We start from the raw sequence: 19,273 nt of genomic DNA, 5'->3' as shown, positions 1-19,273 counted from the left end.
GAAAGTTAAAGACAGAAAGTAGAAGAATCTCAAATGTAAAATGGCCATTTCTGAGTTTTTCCCAAGAAGAGATATTTGGGCATGCTCCTTTGGCTTTGAAAACCCTTGGTGCTCATCAGTGAAGGATTGGAGCTTATATTGAAGTGGAGGTGTAGACCTGTGTGACTATGTCCTGGCCAATTGCCTGGTGGCCCTGTGGTCAGATTGATCCCTACTGGCACAAAGGATTTATGGACGAGTGTTTGGGGCAAACTTTGAAACCTGATTGTTTGCATTTGATTGCCAGGATGTGTAATTATTTACCGGTGCTTGCTAAGGATGGCAGTTTAGCTTTTTTGGCAGAGAAGGAATTGAGTTTAATATTTGGAGGCTTCTTTTCCACTTGGCCTGTGCTGGCTTTTGTTACAGCACTCAGTTTGGCAAGTAGCAACCAAACCTACTGGTTAACCCATTAGACATTTATTATTTAGAAACTCATCTTCTCAAAGCGAAAAAGAACTCTTTATGGACGCATAGCTCTTTCCTTTAAGAATGACAATAATTGTGAGTTTGGTGTCGATGGACTAATTAGAGGGTTGAGAAATAAGTTTTGGAAAGACAGTAATAACTTAAGAATTTTCCTTTGGAGGTTTCCTTTTTAAAACCTGAACTGAGCTTTATTAAAACAAAACTGAACTTTGAAATAAGACTGAACTACTGGGTTAGAAGCTCCAGGAGGGTGGCGATGTGTCTGTGTTGTTTATAATCTTTGGGCCTAAATCAGTACCCTGCTCATAGTAGGCACTCAATAAATGCTGAATGAATGAGTACAATATTTAAATTACCATGGCTGTCCCCTGGAATAATCATAAGTCAGAGGGGAATAGAATGCATTTATAAATCAAAACATAAGTCCTTTTGCTTGAAATGTCATCACTTTTTTATAGTCAGGACCAATTTCGTCTGTTCCAATTAACAAAGAAAATCATGATATAAAGGAAACAAAGTGAAATGTTCTGCATCATATTGTGTTTTGACATCTGCAATAAGTTTTAAGTAAAAATTTCCCAAATCCTATTATATTGAAGTTGTCATGTGTTTCTTAGTGGTATTATTCATTCAGAATTAAAGTTAGGTGGCTGCCACTCATAGCGGACATATGTTTTATGTTATTAAAATGGCATGTCTTCTGGGCGTTGTCATGTACTCCGAAAGCTTGCATGTTTTCTTTTGATGCTGTGCCCTATTGCTGTTGCATACTCTAAGGACCAAATGAGGTCTTGTTCCCGTCTTTATTCCTTTGGCCATTTTAGAATATGCCAGAGACATTCACACAATGAGCTGGCTCAGTTCTCTCAGTTCTCTGGTCTGATCATATTAGATTACCCACCAGCTAGAAATTTAGACATTAAAAAGAATGGTTATAATCCTGTCCTTTTACTTCCTTCCCTTGCTTTCCCTAAAATTGGTCTCTTGATTTCATGATACTACTAATAATATTTATATATTAACATATTCATAATTATTTATTAATAGCACAATAGCATTAAGAATTAATAGTGTATTGTGCACACACACATGTGCAGAGGGAGAGAGACAGAGATTGTGGATAATTTGGCTATTATATTAATACTGAAACTTCTTATTAAAGAAGTTTTGTGTGTGTGTTGTCATTGCTTGTTTGTTCCCTTTGCAACTCAAATAACAGAGCCAGCTTGGGATGTGGGGAAAACATGTGCTTGAAAACCACAGCCTCCTTTTCCTCTGTCGGTATGGAAGACGTATGCAAAAGGAATGAAGGGACCTGTTTTCTGTAGCCAGGGCTCTGTGAGAAATAACACTGGTAAAGAAAAAGGCTCAAAGAGAAGTAAAAGCTTATGGCACTTTCTCCTGGCAGATTAACCTTGTCTTCCTCAGCTTTTCCCCTGCCTCAGAGGGGCACACTGGAATGACCAAAGCAGAGTGCCCAGCTTTTCTGCTCAACTTAGCTAGCCTTTGGATCTCTATTTTCCTCTTCCTGATGTGAGTGGAACATTGCGTGACCGTTTCTGACTTTTCCTGCCATTAGACACTCAGCCTAGATGAGTAGATCCCAGTCGAGGAGGGCAGGGAATTTTGGCACTCACAGGGAACCAAGTTGATATCTGATCTGCCCACTGGAGAAAAGGGAGAAAGAACAATTCTTTGGGACTCTGAAAATATAAACACAAATAGAAAATTAAAACTAAAGAATCCACTTGGAGTCAATAAAAAGTGTTAAACTCTCCATTGGTCATGTGACTTATTCTTGGCATTCAAGGAGCCAGAGGCTCTTGTGGTCTAATCTGGAAAGAGTCACTAACTCTCTGTGTCACCTTGGCAAATTGGTTGATCTCCTTGTGCTGTAATGCTCGGTCCAGCTGCTAGATGGGATGAAAGCAAGACCTCACTGAAACCAGATGCTGCCTCTCTGAGAAGCTTTCAGCAATAAATAATATCGTATATACTTTGTTCCTGGCAGCAAGTACTGAACTGTTATAACCCCCTGTTTTCACTTGCTTCTAAATTTCTGGAAATTTCTCCTTTGAGCTTGAATTTTTCCATGCTTGTCCTCAGCCCGAAGCTTTTTGGAAAGTTTGACCAAAACTTCACTTAGCTGTTTTTCCTGAATGATGGGAGAATAAGGGCAATGCATTGTTTTTCAGCTCATAAAATAAATCTCAATTTTTCCTGGTATACTTCAGAAAAATAGCTGAGCTGCTACATTTAAAGTGTTCAGTGAAAGAATCATGGTATAGTAAAGAATACCCGCAGAAGACAATTTTAGGTTGCTGAGTGTGTTCTTTCTTTAAACAAGACCACACACAATCAGGACACATATAAAAAGCTCTCGTCTAGTTTCAAAGTGACCAAAGAGGAAGATTCCACATATTTTCTCAGTGCCAATCCCTGGTTACCGAGAGGAAACTTCAGCTACCATCAGTTGTCATCTTTCTTGACCACTTGCTCTGTGTCTATAGGTCCGGTTCCTAAAAAGACTTGACAATTATGTGCTGGCATTGACCTCTTGTCTACATTTTGAATAAAGTCGACAATGTCTTTAGGTAGCCTTCAAAGAAGCCTTCTCTGATCATCAAACTAGATCATGCCTCCTTTCATAGCACTTATAATTACATACAGTGGGATGACTTCACTCGGCTTCCCCACTAGACAGTAGTTCCCTTACAGCAGGGCCCACATCTGTTTTCCCCACAGTTGTCTCTGCGGCACTATCTTAGTGCCGAGCATATAGTAGAAATTCATTGCTGAATGAATTAAATGACCCTGGGTACAATTGTCCTTACTGGAATTTGTTCATAGATTTTTCCACTGAGACATGCATGCATGCCTTCAACAAGCATCACAGAGTATCTACTTTATGCCAAGACTTGCTGGGAATCTCTTTGCCTTTTGGTGGGTAGCACAGAAGTTCTTAAGGATTTATTACTTACACATCAAAACAAAATAATTATATTATTTGGCTACCATTACAATACCTGTAATCAGAACATTGGGCTAATAAAGCCAAAGCAAATCCTGGGGAATTTATCATGCACTGAGCATCTATTATGTGCCTGGCCCTGGGTTGGGTACCAAAAAGAACAATTAGTAAGATACAGTCTGTGCCAGGAAGTCGCTTATAGGTTAACAGCGGCAAGAAGACAAATCTTGAAATAACTATTATACGAAGTGGAATATAATAGCGTCAGGTGGGAGTTAAAAGCTAGACAGAGATCACTGTACCACAAGATACCTTGTGATCTTATGCAAATCTGAAGAATCAGGAAAAGCTTTATGGTCAGAGGTCCCATGAGGATAGGCAGCTAGTTGCAGTTCCTCCCATAGCCACATCCTGCACTCCTCTACCCTACTAGCCTTGGACTCCCTCTCTGTGCCTTCAACCGTGAGAAACTGATCAAATCTAGCAGTACTAGAAAATAAACTGAATGAAGCTCAGGCTCTTGACATCAATGTCATTAGGTCATTATTGTGTGTATAAGACCCCCAAGACCTCTTTATGCTTTTACAAGCATGGGTGTGTTTGTCTCTAGATTTCCTTGTTTTGCACCAAGTTTGAGGAACATGTTACAGTGATTTTAGGTAACTGAATTGAGGACGAACAGCTCACTAAGGTGCAGCCACACTGACTTCCCTTCTGTTCCCTAACTCATCAAGTTAACTATCCCTTGTCTGGAATGCTTCGCCCTCAGATTTTGGCATAGCTGTCTTCTCTTGTTCTACTCTCGGCTCCACTGAAACATCTTCTATGACCCCAGTTACACGAGTAACCCTCCACCCCCTGTTTCCATCACTCTCAATCACATCGCCCTCTTATGCTTTCTTGATAGCATTGATACCATCAGATACTTTCTTTTTCATTTGTTTACTTTTTATTATCAATTTTCTCCCACTAGAATGTCAGTTCTATGAAACAAGAGGCCTTTACCGCTGATTTTGAGAGCTCTGGAAAGTGCATAGCATATGATAGGTGCTCAGACATACTTATTGAGTGACTCACTGCATGCATGAATGGTGAGAGGCAGAGGGAAATGATCAAGAGTCCTCTTCTGCTCTTTGCCTGAAGAAAACCTCTTGCAAGAACATCAGCTGTTCTTGAGGTGCCTTTGCCTTGGCACCTGCCCAAACCTTCTCTCTACTTGTGCAGCAACGGGTGCTAGGAACGTACATATCCATGCTTTTCAGATTAATAGACGGCGTCTCTGAAATAGGCTCCCTTTGGTCTATACTATGGAGCTGCAGTTGCTGAGGCTGGTATCTTATTCAAGATTCAATCCATATTTCCTACTCTAGGCCTTTCAGGCATCGGATACACTGGCTTCCAGGTGTAAGTTAGAAGGTGGCTTCAGGTTTGTAAAGCTCTTCATGCTGTGTATCTTCTCTGAATGTTTTCCAACACATTTTAAAAGCTTTACAGTTCCTCTTGCTAATGATTTTCATCTGGCAAAGAGCTTGTCTAGTTAAAAAGCAGATCGCCGAAAACACTTTTGGCACATATTTTTCTTATTACTTAGGCTGATTTTGTTTTAATATTTTTGCTTCTCTGGGAAAACCTGTTAATAAAGGAAGAGAAAAAATTGACTTCCCTTTTCAGAAGAGAAGATGTTAACTGGGTTGAGAGTTCTGGTTATATAAAATGTATTTCTCTAGTCCTTAACCGAATCAGAAAGGATCAAACAGACAAGTTTTGGAGATAGTTTGAGGTGAAAAGCTTTGGCATATTCCTGAGTTCTCTCAGCTGTTTAAAAATAATTTTGAAAGACTTATTTGCATTCTCCAAATTAACGATTTTGGCCAAAAGGAAAGACTAAAGTCATGGTTTTTCTCAGCTTGACTTCTTTCTTGGGTGTTAGGAATTTATAAGCAAGAGTTTTTGAAGTGGGAACATAGATAGGACCTTTGTACAAAGATGGGCCAAAATAAACACTCCATTGTTGCCTAGTTTTGTATCGCACATAGGAAAACATCCCTATCATTATTCTATTAAGGAGACACAGATTACCAGATCTCTAAGAAAAAGCCAGTGGTTGATTGAGCCACTTTGTGTGTAAAGGGTGGTGAACGTTGACTGCCAAATTTCTGTCAACACAAGAAAAAAACATTCATATATCAAAAAAACACTTTTCTTCTTCACCCATTATGTAAGAAATTTATGCGTGTTAGTACTTACCGAAAGAAATGGCACAGATACTTTCTGTTTTCAGCAGTCTGTTGAAATATCTTGATCAAAGACATTTTCTATTTGAAGTTTAAAAGTGACTATGTAAATACAGATAAATTCACTTTTAATAAATTGGTCATCTCATCGTTTTATCACGTTTTTCACTCTGGCAATAATATTAGTTACGGTAATCAACCTAAAAGTGCTAAATATAAGAACATTTTTCTCTGATCTTGAAATGACAGGTCAAAAAGCCCCCACGACTACTCCCAGCTCATCCTGAGAAAGAGATTAATGTCTAATCATTGCCGTTCTCTGCTGCCGAGGTGGGTTGCCATTGTGCTTGCTGGTTAGGCAACTTTTCTCACTCTCCAAATTATTTCTCCCTTCATAAGAAAGAGGATCAAGATCCAAAGATTGTGCACCTTGTGGTGAGGTGTTGGCTATGCTTCTGTTCAACCAAGGCTCATTTACTAGAGAAGGAAAAGGACATTTTATTAGGTCCTGTAGTTTTCCAGGCATTATGCAAGATAATAAAGGAGAAAAAGATGAGGTCCTGCTTCTGAAGTTTTAGATCTGTTTCCCTTTGGGCACTAGGGAATGAGAAGGTAGGGCTGAAAAGCCCACTTTGCCTTTTTGCCCTAAAGGGGTCACATTAGAACTCAAGAATGAAAAGCATTTACATTTTCAAGGGGAAAAAAGTAATTGGAAGTAAATTCACAGAACTTTAAAATTTTCTAGATACTGATGGAACTCAGTTGGGGGTATAGAAATTCTACTAGTGGCAAATCTTAACATGCAATTGAAACAAATTTTTATCTTGTGCTGTGTAATGGTGAGAATTCTTCAAAAGTTTCACATTAAGTATGCCGTTAGGTGTAGGTTTTTGGGTGACATTTTTGTCAGAGTAAGAAAACTGATCTCTATTTCTAGTTTATTAAGAGTTTGTCATAACTGTTAAATTATAAACAGTGGTCTTCTGCATGTTAGAATAACCATGTGGTTGCCTCTTTAAAATAATTAATGCAGTAGATTATATTGATAAATCTTTCTGATAATGAATCATCCTGGCCTAGATCTTACTTGAACAGGATGTTTTATTGTATTATCTTTTGGTTTTTTTATTTTTTTAAGGTTGCCTTAAAGTGTATTTTGGTAGACTTCCTTTTTATAGGTATTGATTTAAATAATTACTTTCAGAAATGTTTCTTTGAAAAGCTAAAAATGCAAAGGTTTTCCTTTCATTTTATTTCAAATATAGTAATTACCTAGGAATAAGGATTCTCCGTTTTCTGTCTATTGAGAATGAAAATATCCACAGAACATAAACCTAAAACATGTCACTTTCCTGTTTCTAAACTCTGTGAGGCCTATCACTTTCCCATGAGTTATGATCAGGCTGAGCTTCTCTCCCTTCCTAGGCTCCATGGTGTGGTATGACCTCAGTCCTCCTTGGTATGGGTCTCCCACCCCCACTTTGTTGATTTTTCAGGCAGCAGAAGTTGGCAACAACCACATTGTCAGTGCTCACCTCATGCCCATTATTCAGGCACCCCTCAGTCGGGCTGCTCACTCCCACATTAAGCAACAATAGTGTTCCCATTTCACCCACATTACCTATCCTTCTCCCAAGCAAAGCAGAAAATCTAGCACATTTTCATTGTCCTTTGAGATAATCTCACCTGTTTTCCTTGTTTTTATTGTATAAAATTTACTTTCACCTTTTTTGATCAATAGAAAATGTGGTCCATATTGTTTTTACAAGCAATATTTAGTTGAATTAGCTATCATTTTCCCTTTTTTTCCACCATTTATTTATTCGTGTAATAAATCCTTATGCATGACTTCTATTGGCCTGCCATGTTATAGGTACTTGGAAATGCAGCACTGAACAGAACAGACAAGTCCCTGAACTCATATAATTGACATTCTAGTAAGAGGAGAGAAAGAAAAACCAGTAAACTAGTAAATATATAATATATCAAATAAAGATAACTGCTATGGAGAAAAATACGAGTATAAGGGTTATTATTGATCTAGGTCGTCAGATAAGAGATCACAGATGAAGTGATATTTGAATGGGTACTTGAAGGAAGTCGGGGAGAAAAGAATCCCAGGCAGAGGGAACAGTATATACCACATGAGGTTCAAGAAACATCAAACAGTCGTGAGTTGTTGGAGCAGAATGAGCAAGAAAAGTATGGTGGTAGATGGAGGCAGAGATGGTGAGTGGGAGTGGGGGGAAATCATGTAAGACTTTCAGACTACTGTAAGCACTTTGGCATTTACTCTAAGCGAGATGGGATGCCATCAGAGGGGCCTCAACAGAGAATTGTCATGTTCTTGTTTAGCAAGACCAAGATCCTGATGGTCGGCTTATATTTTTAGAGATAAGGGGATTCAAGAACAGAAGCATGTAGATAAATTAAGAAACTATTATAATAGCCTAGATAAGAAATGTTGGTGGCTTGGATGAGGGAGATAAAGATGGAGATGGTAAGAAGTGATCACCTTCTGGATATAATTTAAAGGTATGTCTGAGAGGATTGGTTGATGGATTGGTTAGGGGATGAATGAAAGGCCTGGAAATATGGAAGAATGAAGGTGATATTGACTGAAATAACCAAGACTGTGGAATGAGCAGGTTAGGAGGATAAAATCAAAAGTTTAATTGTAGATTTATAAGTTTGACAGTCCTATAAAACATCCAAGGGAATTATTAGTCAATTTGGTTAATTGGATATGAGCCTCTAGTTCAAGGAAGTGGTCTGACTTAAAGCTATATATTTTGGGAACATAGTCATCTAGATATTAATGTCACAGTACTGAATGAGATCACCTAGGGAATCAGCATAGATAGAGAAAGGAGGAGGATAAGTCCTAGAGATATTGCAATGTTACAGGGTTGAAAAAATGAAGAGAGTACAGCAAAATAGATTAAAATGAAGTGCCCCGTGGGTGGGAATCAATAGACAATGGTGTCCAAATACAAAATTAAGATATTTAAATTTCAATTGAAAATTTGGAACATTTAATGTTTCAAAGAATGATCCATTGTGTCATATGTTGTTTATAGGTCAAATGAGATGATTAAGAAGTAACTTCCAGGGGCCAGCCCCATACCCCAGTGGTTAAGTTCACATGCTCTGCTTTGGCGGCCCAGGGTTTTGCCAGTTTGGATCCTGGGCACAGACCTAGTACCACTCATCAAGCCAGGTTGAGGTGGTGTCCCACATAGCAGGACTAGAAGGACTTCTTACAGCTAGAATATACAACTATGTACTGGGGGGCTTTGGGGAGAAGAAGAAGAAAAAAAAGGAAGATTGGCAACAGATGTTAGCTCAAGGCCAATCTTTAAAAAAAAATAACCACCAGATTTAGCGTGTGGAAGTCATTAGTAACCAGGACAAAACTTATTTCACTGGAGTAGTTGCAGTTAAAGCCTGATTTGAATGGGTTTAACAAAATGGACAAAGAGGAATCAGAGATAAGAGTATAATGCAATCCCTTCAAGAAGTTTTGCTTTAAAGGGGAGCAGAGAAATGGGTTAATAATTACAGAGATAATAAGTGGATTAGTCAGAAGAGAGTATTTTTTTAAGAGGTGAGAATTTCAGCATGTATTTAACATGATTCTTGTCTTCTGGCAAAAATAGCGGCTTTAGTAATTATTTAAATTAGAACTTTTAGGCAGTAAACTCTGTTTTTATATGGCCCTCATACACACACACACACACAGACACACACAGACTTTAGTGGTAGTTTAGCTGGGTATCAAATTCTAAAAGGATAGTTATTTCTCTAAGACTTTAAAGGTTTTCGTTTGTGTCCTGGCACCTGTTGTTGCTGAGGAAAAATTCTTCTACTGGTCCATTTGAGTTCTTTAGTGGGTAATCTGCCTCTTATTTAAAGTAGCTTTAAACATTTTTTTCTTTATCCTGATACCCTATTGTGGATTTACTTTTTATTTATACTACTCAGTGATTACTGTGGGCTTTTAATCTGAAAACTCATTCCATTCTTTAATTTTGTAAAATTATTAGTAATAACCTTTTCCAAAACTGATTCTCTGCAATTAAATTAAATTCTCTCCTTCTGGAATTCCGTCATATGTGTGTTAGAGATTCTGAGTCTGCCCTCTTTGGCAGGTAATTGCTCTTTCACATTTTCAAGTTCTACCATCTTAAGTAAAAAAATAATAAACCTACCATTGCAGTATTTGGCACAGAGGAGCAAGTTCAAAGTATAAATTTGCAGTGCCACATTGACCAGCATTTCTGGCATTCGTTATTTTTTAAGGTTATCTTTAAGGCTAATAACGCAATATCAGGTAGCTGGTCTCAAAATCAAGTGAAGGATAAAAGCCTAAGGGTGGTCTGATATCAGCCTGGCAAAATCAAACTGATTAAAATGCTCTCTCCCATTTTCTCTTCCTGCTGTACTGTCATCTCTAGAGAATAATGAGGAAGCTTTCCTTAAAAAGATATGCGGGTAAAAGCAGAAAGAAAAAAGATAGGAGCTCCAACAAAGAAAGGAACCCAACAAAAAGTGAGAGGACATACATAGGTAAATCACATTAAATGTTTCAAAGAAGTACCCCCACTAATTCTCAAATAAATACAAATGAAAACAATAGAAGATATTTTTATCCATCGAATTAGCAGTGATGCAAGGAAAAGAAAATTTTTGCTGACAATTACTTAGTGAACTTGAAGTTCTCTGCTGGTGTGGTCTGAGTCTAAATTAGGACAGTTTGAAAGCAATTGAGTGATGTTTATAAAAACTTTCATAAATGTTCTACCCCTTCATGCAGCAACATTGCTTCTGGGAATCAACCATTAGGCAATAAATGGAAACACAGGCCAATCCCCTCCCCTTCAAGAGATGCTTATTGTAGCATTACTTAGGATATTGAAAAACTAGAAGCAGTCTGTATCAATGGACTACAAACATTTTTGACTGCTACCACAGTAAGAAAATATTGGGTCTGCAGAGTCAGTAGACCTATATATGCATTGAAATGATTCATGTAAAGAAGCTGTCTGTTCATTTCCATTCCATTCTTCTTAGTCTGTTCTGGCTGCTATAACAGAAATACCACAGACTGAGTGGCTTATAAGCAATGGAAATTTATTTCTCATAATTCTGGAGGCTGAGAAGTTCAAGATCAAGGTGCTGGCAAATTCAATGTCTGCTGAGTGCCCATTTCTTGATTCATAGATGGCTTTCTCTTTTTTGCTTTTTGTCTTTTTTGCTGTGTCCTCACATGGCAGAAGGGTGGAGGAGCCGTCTCGGACCACTTTTATAAGGTCACTAATCCCACTCATGAAGGCTCCACCCTCATGATCTAATCACCTGAAAGGCCCCACCTCCAAATACCATCACGTTGGGGATTAGGTTTCAACATGAATTTGGGATAGGAGGTGGGAGGCAAACATTCAGAGCACCATTTCACTCGTTTAAGCAAGCCAACCAACAAAGCTGGGTTTGACCCGCTAAATTGATCTCACGGCCTAATAATAGATGTGACTCACAGTTTGAAAACCACTGACCTGAATGGCCAGTAATAGGAATATGATGGAATATTAATTAATGCAGCCATTAAATTTTATGTTGAGTTATTTATTTATTTATTTGTTTATTTATTTTGAGGAAGATTAGCCCTGAGCTAACTACTGCCAATCCTCCTCTTTTTGCTGAGGAAGACTGGCCCTGAGCTAACATCCGTGCCCATCTTCCTCTACTTTATACGTGGGACGCCTACCACAGCATGGCTTTTGCCAAGCGGTGCTATGTCTGCACCCGGGATCCGAACCGGCAAACCCTGGGCTACGGAGAAGTGGAACGTGCGAACTTAACCACTGTGCAGCCAGGCCGGTCCCCTGTTTATTTTTGTTTTGGGGTAGTTGGTGGGGGGTAGTACTGTGCTCCTTCAGCCAGCAAGGAAGAGGATGTTTCTGTATAACCCCGTGTAATGGGGATGTACATAATGACGCCAGGTCTTTGTTGCTGTGCCTAGCCATTCTCATGTAGCTGTCTGTCAAGACATCATGGGTCCTTCACGGATTCTTTTACGATGTCTTCAAGCTCCTTCTCCTCTTACCCGCAACTTCTCCAAGCTGATAGAATCTGCTTGGGTCACTCAACATTTAATTTCAAACCTTTCCTGTTGGTATTAGGACTTCATTCTCAATCTAATCAGTTAATATCTGCTGACCAGGTTGATTTCATTTGAATCAACAAAGAATTGCTAAAAGCTGCATTTCCTAGAAAAAGTGGCAATCTAATTGGCAGGTGCTTAAGAGACGCTAATGTTAAATGGAAAAAGAAAAATCAAAAATAAACAAAAAAAGAGACAGCTTTTTGTATGGGGTCTGTTGTCAATTTTCTCTAGAAATGTTGTTAGCAAGAGAGTGACAGAAAAAGAATCCAGAATTTGTTTTACATTATATTAATACTTACCAAATTTCTACACAGCAAGTCTTGTGCATGTATAATCAGAAAAAAAAAAATCAGAATTGGCTCTGGGGAAAACAATCATTTTACAAACCAGTATCTTGTACTCCTACTCTTGATTTAGCTCATCTTTGTGGTATAAATGTGAAGTTTCTGTGAATAAAATTCCGTTTGAAGCAGAAAGCTTCATGTTTGTCCCACTAACACTATATCAGAATACATGTGCCACATACAATTTGGTTTTGGGGCTGGGTACAAAAACCTGGGGAGATATAACCCACCAGTAGGCCAGACTCCTTTTCTAATGTTTTGCACTTCCCTACTGTCTTTGTATAATCATTGTTTATTACCTATTTTTATTTATTTGATAAATCCCCCCAAAACTTGAGGTTTTGCAATTTGGTTTGGGATAGGGTGGGGGCAATGTCACTTGCTTTCTTATTAGACAAAAATAATGTTTCTAACTAGGATGGTCATTTCTGTGGGCCTTAATAATTCCCCAAATACAACTGCTCACAAGTTGTAAAGTATCAAATATTTCTGGTTCTCACACACTACTAGGATTCATAAGTGTCTTAGAAAAGGAAGGAATATCTCTTACGGCTCATAAAAAGTCATGTCAGAATGTCATGTGTTCAGGTAAACTTTCTTTCTAGGTATCAAGGAGAAAATGTCAGCTTATGTTTTTACACAAGTATTGTGTGATTACACTTTCCCACTACTGTTTCAGTGGAACCTGAAAACTTAGACGAAAAACATATTTCAAGGATAAACTAGAAAGATATGAGCTGACTGGTTACTAAAACACTGGCTAGTTGGTCTTTTGCCAATGTTTAAACCCTCGTTATCTGGGATCTAACTTCATAGTGAGTTCCAGAAGTGGTCCACAGATCTACGTAGCCCTCATCCATGTGTTTAGTGATCCGACCCATCAACATCCACACCAGTGGGAGTGGAGAAGGGGAAGGGGAGGAGATGTGCATTTCCCTGAGAGATGTGTATGCCACTTCTGCTCACGTCTTGCTAGCCGGAACTGAGTCATCTGACCACAGTTGGCTGCAAGGTTGTCTCTGAAATGTCATCTCTCAATGGATTCTATTACAAATTGAAAGCGGGGAGAATGAATGTTAGGGAACAATTAGTAAATTATCATATTATCACATTATACAATTGTAGTAATAATCCTATGGACAAGGAAAGTCATTTGAATGTTTTATTCAGAGGGGCGTTATGATCATAAATGTGTTTTACAGCATAATTTTTATGTGAAAAATGGATTTGAGAGAGCCTGAGTGGGTGTTAGGAGGCTGTTCCTGAAGTCCAAGTGAGAGACGGTGGCTGGGACTTGGGCAACAGTGGAGAGGATAAAGGGAATGGAATGAATTCAGGAGATACTGAAGAGGTAATGTTGACAGATGACACGGGGGCATAGCAGGTAGAAGAGACATCCAGATAACTCCTACGTTTCTGGCTTGTGTTGCAAATGCTAGAGAAAGCCCAGGTTTGGGGATGAGGTGTCTATGGACCCCTGAGTTTAGCTTTGGAAATGAGCTTTAGAGGCATCTGTCAGACAGGCTGTTTCTACACATTGAAAATATGATTTCAAAATAAACTAAACACCAATTCACAGTCAGAGAAAGTCTCAGATCTAGTCATTGTTAACTAATTTATTCAAATGAATGTTCCCCTCTGGGGGTTCCTTATATTAAAAAGCTTTGTACATATGGCATGTTACAGAATGGTTTATTACAAACAAAGGAAAGTCAAACAGGCGGAGGGCGTCTTCTAACCAGCAAAAGGCCTTGCTAATTCTCACTGTGGTCATAAATCGTGTACATTCTTCTTGTGTTGATAGTGTGGACAGGACTGTTGGTGACACACAGGAATATTAGTCACGTAGCCTTGCATGTACAGCCACTCAGCCCACACTCAGTGATGGGAATCATCATGATTATTCTAACCATGTGAGGAGCTGCAGGAAACATGGGAAGTTCCAGAGCTAGAAAGCAGTCTTTTTGTTTCTTGTGTTGCTTATGTATGTAGTTCACTAAATGTTCAGTGTTTTGCACCTTTTAGTTGATTTGTGATATTTTTTCTTAGACCTACTTCCCTTTATTACAAAGTAATTAAAAAGAAACAGAAACCACACTATATAAATGTTGTGTCCTCCTGCCCAATCAACCAAAACATCCTTAGTTGATTAGGACTTTAGTGGGTTGGGAGTAGGAGACTAAACAATATATAGGAGGTACAAATGATTTTCTAGTCAACTACCTTGTGCCACTAGGACTATGGTTAAACATTTACAGTTAAGTTAACTATGTTAGGATTTCCACTGGGCACTAATGTTTTGAAGTTCATTCATTTATCCTTCATTTAATAAATATCCAGTGTGCTACACTCTGGACACTTGGGCTACTTCAGTGAAAGGCCAGTGAACACAAGGAATAGATGCTTCGGCTCTCAGGAGCTTTCCTCTTGCACTCCTTAGAGAAGGCATGAGATTAGATTCAGATCAGTTTACTACTCTCTTCAACCCATCCCATTCGTAGCCTTTGTCAGATTCTCACACTTGGCCTTCTCAGCTGATCTGGCTGGCTCTCTGGTGATGCATCTCATGAGACTCCAGCCCAGGCCTGGCCTTCACTTCAGTTGGCAGAACCCAAAGGAGGACTGGGCAAAGGTTGAGGGGTTCATTATGTAAGGCAATGGGCTGTGTGCCTTTATCTACCCTTCTGGTACCAGGTGTGTGTGTGTGATAGAGGGAGGGAGGGGAGAAAGAGAAGATAATTGGTTTGGGCAGGATTTTGCAAAGGTTTGTATATAAAAGCAGCAAGACCACGAAGCTAGAGATTAAGACATGCTAAGCTGTGACCAAGAAACTTTCACCATATTCCACCTTCATCTGCACTCTCTCTGCCAGATGTTAACCAAATTACTGTAATGTGGTCCACTTGCATATATGACTGAATGAAAAAGAAAATTTAAAAACTTCTTGCCATAAAGCCCGGAGGAAGCCATACAAGAATCCAGCCTCTATTTCAGGAATATTTGCCGGAATATTGGTTAGTATTCCCTTTTTGTTAACTTTGATTAAAAGGCTGATAGTCAAGTTGCTTTTTTTTTTTTAACTTGCTTTTGCATTTTTGGATGTAACTCTCCAAGATGGCTGAGACAATTGCTTTCTTTCTCCTCCCACCTTATTCTTCCCTCTACTGGCTTAATTTCTCTTTGCTCCCCCTCTCCTTTCTACTGTAAGCAAAACTTCTTTTTTGTGTCCTGGAGTTTATAAAATATTAGACAAAGCCTCAGACTGCCTTCCTTCTTGTCTAATCACCATTAAGATATAATTTGGGTTTCCAAAGTTTGTTCTCTGAATGAAGGGCTGGTTTTCTGAGTATTTAAGCATCTGGTACATTTTGAGAAAGTCAACAGAGATTATAATTTGCTCTCAGGAAACACTTCAGGGTTTTAATTCTGCTCCGTGTTTTACATTTTAATGGTCAGTTTATATTTTAGAAGAATATTATGAATAAGAAGTGACACCACAATTGCATGTTTGTTTTGCATTTTCTTCCAGGTTTTCTAAAGTCTTGGAGATGGTCATCACTTTGAAGAAAAGTAAAATCAGATTTTGGCTTTTTGTGCTTCTAGCCATCCCTCTTTGCTGATTTTCTCTGATGCTTTGGGTTTCTTACTGATGCCTGATTAAAGCTGTCCCATCATGCCTGATGTGATGGGAAACACCTCTTACCCTATCTCACTAAAAATCATTAAGATGAACTTTCAACAGAAGGACATGCTCCCACCCCCTCAAAACTCCCGTTTTAAAATGGTGTTGGGGTCTTTCTTCATTCTCTCAACAATTCATTTAAACCTGAGTGTGCCAGGCACCATGCGAGGTAGTATGGGAAACAAAAATGATCTTCAGGAGAGAGATGAGAAAATCACGGATATCTTACAGTGCTATCATAGAAGTTTGTCAAGGCTGTTATGGAAGTAGAGAGGAGGGCCACCAAGCCTCACCTGGTAGGGATTTGGGGGTGTTGCTAGAAATGAGTCTAAATTGACATGACCTTGAGCTGAGGATTGAGGGAATGAGTATCAGAGATGGATGAAGTGGGAAGAGGACAGGAAGCAGAGGGGCCAGAGGTGTGAAAAACCTAGAACCTTCTGAGAAGATTTCTCTATTGGCAGAAGAAAGGGGAGGTTTGGGGAAATGCTGGAAGATAAGAAGAGAAAGGTAGAGAGAGACAAGATCAGATCACACAGGGCTGGATGTACCTTCCTAAGAGTTTGTCATTTGTCCTGGAGAGTTCAAAACAGAGGGAGCTGATCTGCAGTTTAAGAAAATCACTGCGGTGCCAGTGTGGAGAATAGATTTTTGCAAGGTTCTAACCAGGATTATTTTTGGAAATTTAGGCTCTGCTTGGTCCAGATTTGAAGGCTGGTTGTAAGTAAACTCCTTTTCTGTATTACTCCAAGGCTCTTGTCCTACTTCAAAGAAGGTGGCAAGGGGAACTTGGCCCCCATCGAGGCTGGGCAAGTGGCCGGCTGGCTGGGGCAGCCAGAGAGCCCAAGTCACCTCATGCCCGCACTTGTTATGATTTATTTGTACTGAATGCCTAGTGGTAAATGACACCATGTGTTATGGCATGTGTGAGCCTGAGAGTAAGTGTGGCTCTTTGCTCCTTGAAGTGCTCCTTGAAAATAGAGCGACAGTTGAAGACAACATGGTGTACTAAAAAAGCCCGTTGCACCAGGGACAGAAGAGCTGGGTGCTTCTTCCAGCTCAGCTGTACCAGCAGAGGGGTCTTATACACATCGATTCATCTCTCTAGGTTTTGCTTACCTCATCTATAAAATGTGACCTTTACACTAACATGGTCTTTAGGGCCCCATCCAGCTCCCGGGCTCTCTGATTGTGATTCAACTTCCTGCTGGTTCCCTGGCCCCCATCATCACAAACCTCAGGCTTCTAGACATTCGGATGAATAGAGAAACTAGTAAAGCCATTTATCTTTAAACTATTTGTAGCTTAAGGAATCAAAACTAGTGAGCATGGAAAATAATTTTCAAAGGAAAAAAATTGTGATTCATGTTCTGTCTTATGCCACTGATAAAAGAGAAGTGGAAAGCCACTTGCACACATCTTCCTTTGTTTTTTCCTTCTTTTACTGCTGACTTTTTCTGCTTGTCCGCCCTGCAAAAGTAGAAAGGCGATGAAATGGGGATCTGAGGGGACTGAGGGTGAGACACTGATGGGGAAGGCTGACCTGTGGGAAGCTGCATTCTGCCACCTGCCGAAGGAGCAATGCAGCCTTTACTTGGCATAAGCAGCCATTCAGATGGGTCCTACGCAGAATTTTGACTTAACTGCGACCTTCTTTGCCTTTGTTAAATTCTCTGGCACCTATACCCAGCACCCTCAGGGAACGTCCTGGCTGCCCCAAATTCAGCCGTAGGGCCATCTTCTAACCCCCAAAGTACCCTCTGCTCTTTTTTACCCAAACTAACTTCTTCTAAAGATCCAGAAACTGTAGCTAAATGGTGTTGTGGGTATTCTTAGGTTGGGAGGAGGGGGAGAGCTTCTAGTGCCTCTGGCTTACTGTCTACCCACCAACACCCCCCCCCCCAAACACACACACGTGCACGCACGTACACACACAGAGCACACATCTGTTCACTCATCAAATCCTGCAAGGCACCTTAGTGGTGGGGCAGAGGGATAAATAGATGGAGTGGGTCTGGGTCTTGCCCTGAGGAACTTTACAGATAGCAACACAGGCACTGAGAACTCATTTATTCCACAGACAGGGGTTCATAATCTTGTGACTTTGATTCTGTGGCGCATTGTATAGCAGAGGTTAAAAAAAAATCAGTGTGTTGGGCCGGCCTGGTGGCACGGCGGTTAAGTTTGCATGTTCTGCTTCTCGCTGGCCCAGGGTTAGCTGGTTCGGATCCTGGGTGCGGACATGGCACCAGTTGGCAAAAAGCCATGCTGTGGTAGGCGTCCCACATATAAAGTAAAGGAAGATGGGCATGGATGTTAGCTCAGGGACAGTCTTCCTCAGAAAAAAAGAGGAGGATTGGCAGTAGTTAGCTCAGGGCTAATCTTCCTCAAAAAAAAGAAAAAAATCAGTGTGTAGACATGGAGGAGTGAACAGTTAAGTTTCAGGGGAGTGTAGAAGGCTTCATGGAGGCGACCATCTTTGATCGTAATTTTGAAAAGTAAATAGGTTTGTGATTTGTCTGGCAGCGGGCTTGAAGGTAAAGGAAGATAGACCGAGAAGGAGGATGTTTCAAGTCTAGAAAAAAGAAAAGGCAGTGGGGCTAGGATTCGGGGAGGAGGATCTACATTCCAGAGAGAACTCTCGGGTAGAATCACCTCCTTAGGGTGACAAGTTACATATGAGAGGGAATGGCATTACCAAGCCATCTAGTTCAGGTAACTGGGGAACCCTAATTTCATTAAGCAAGATAGGAAATATGAGAGATGGAGCTGTTTGCTCATTAGGTAGGAGTGGGCAGCTAGGAGAGGCTGAGTTCAGTTTGGACAGGAGTTATTTCAGATGCTTATGGGCAGCAGGTGAATTATTTCCCCATATCAGGCACCTGCCCTCTGGTTCTTTAGCATTTTTACATGATGTTCTGTGTAAACTGCCACGCTGGGGATACCCTGTAGCTTTTCTTCCTCTTTTGGAAGTAAAATTTTAACTGGTAACACGATCACAAGTGGTAGAAAGTGAAAAATTCATTTGAATCATTTTTCAGTTTGATGGCAGGGGGGGTGGATGTTTTCTTACTGTTCTACAAGATGTGAAATAACTGATTTCGCTCAATCAGATTGCAATGAAAAAGCATTTAATTGTTCCTTTGACTTCTTGTGAGGTGGACAGTCTCCGTGGATCAATAGTGGTTCAGGGTTCGGCTCGGCCTGCTCGTTCCAACCCTCATTCACCAGCCTACTGATTTAGGAGAAACATGACCAAGTCATTGAATTACCGTTTCCTGAGTTGTGCTCTGATGGTCCCATGGGGTGGTAAACATAAAGCTCCTGAGAATCAAACGTTTAATTCAAGAAGACTGAAAACAAACTTTGCTGAGCCAAGATGTTAGGTTTACGAGGACATGTTACAAA

At 39.9% G+C, this 19,273-nt stretch overlaps 1 protein-coding gene across 3 annotated transcripts in view; it reads left to right on the top strand.

Moving 5' to 3' along the window:
- The window catches only part of GHR (growth hormone receptor), a 244,803-nt gene that overhangs the window by 76,100 nt on the left and 149,430 nt on the right, over positions 1–19,273 (top strand). The window lies entirely within an intron of this gene.

The sequence above is a fragment of the Equus quagga genome, chromosome 9, assembly GCF_021613505.1.
Source record: "Equus quagga isolate Etosha38 chromosome 9, UCLA_HA_Equagga_1.0, whole genome shotgun sequence".
NCBI classification, from domain to species: Eukaryota; Metazoa; Chordata; class Mammalia; order Perissodactyla; family Equidae; genus Equus; species Equus quagga.
Note: the sequence above shows the minus strand (reverse complement) of the source record. Positions and strands in the feature narration are given on the sequence as shown.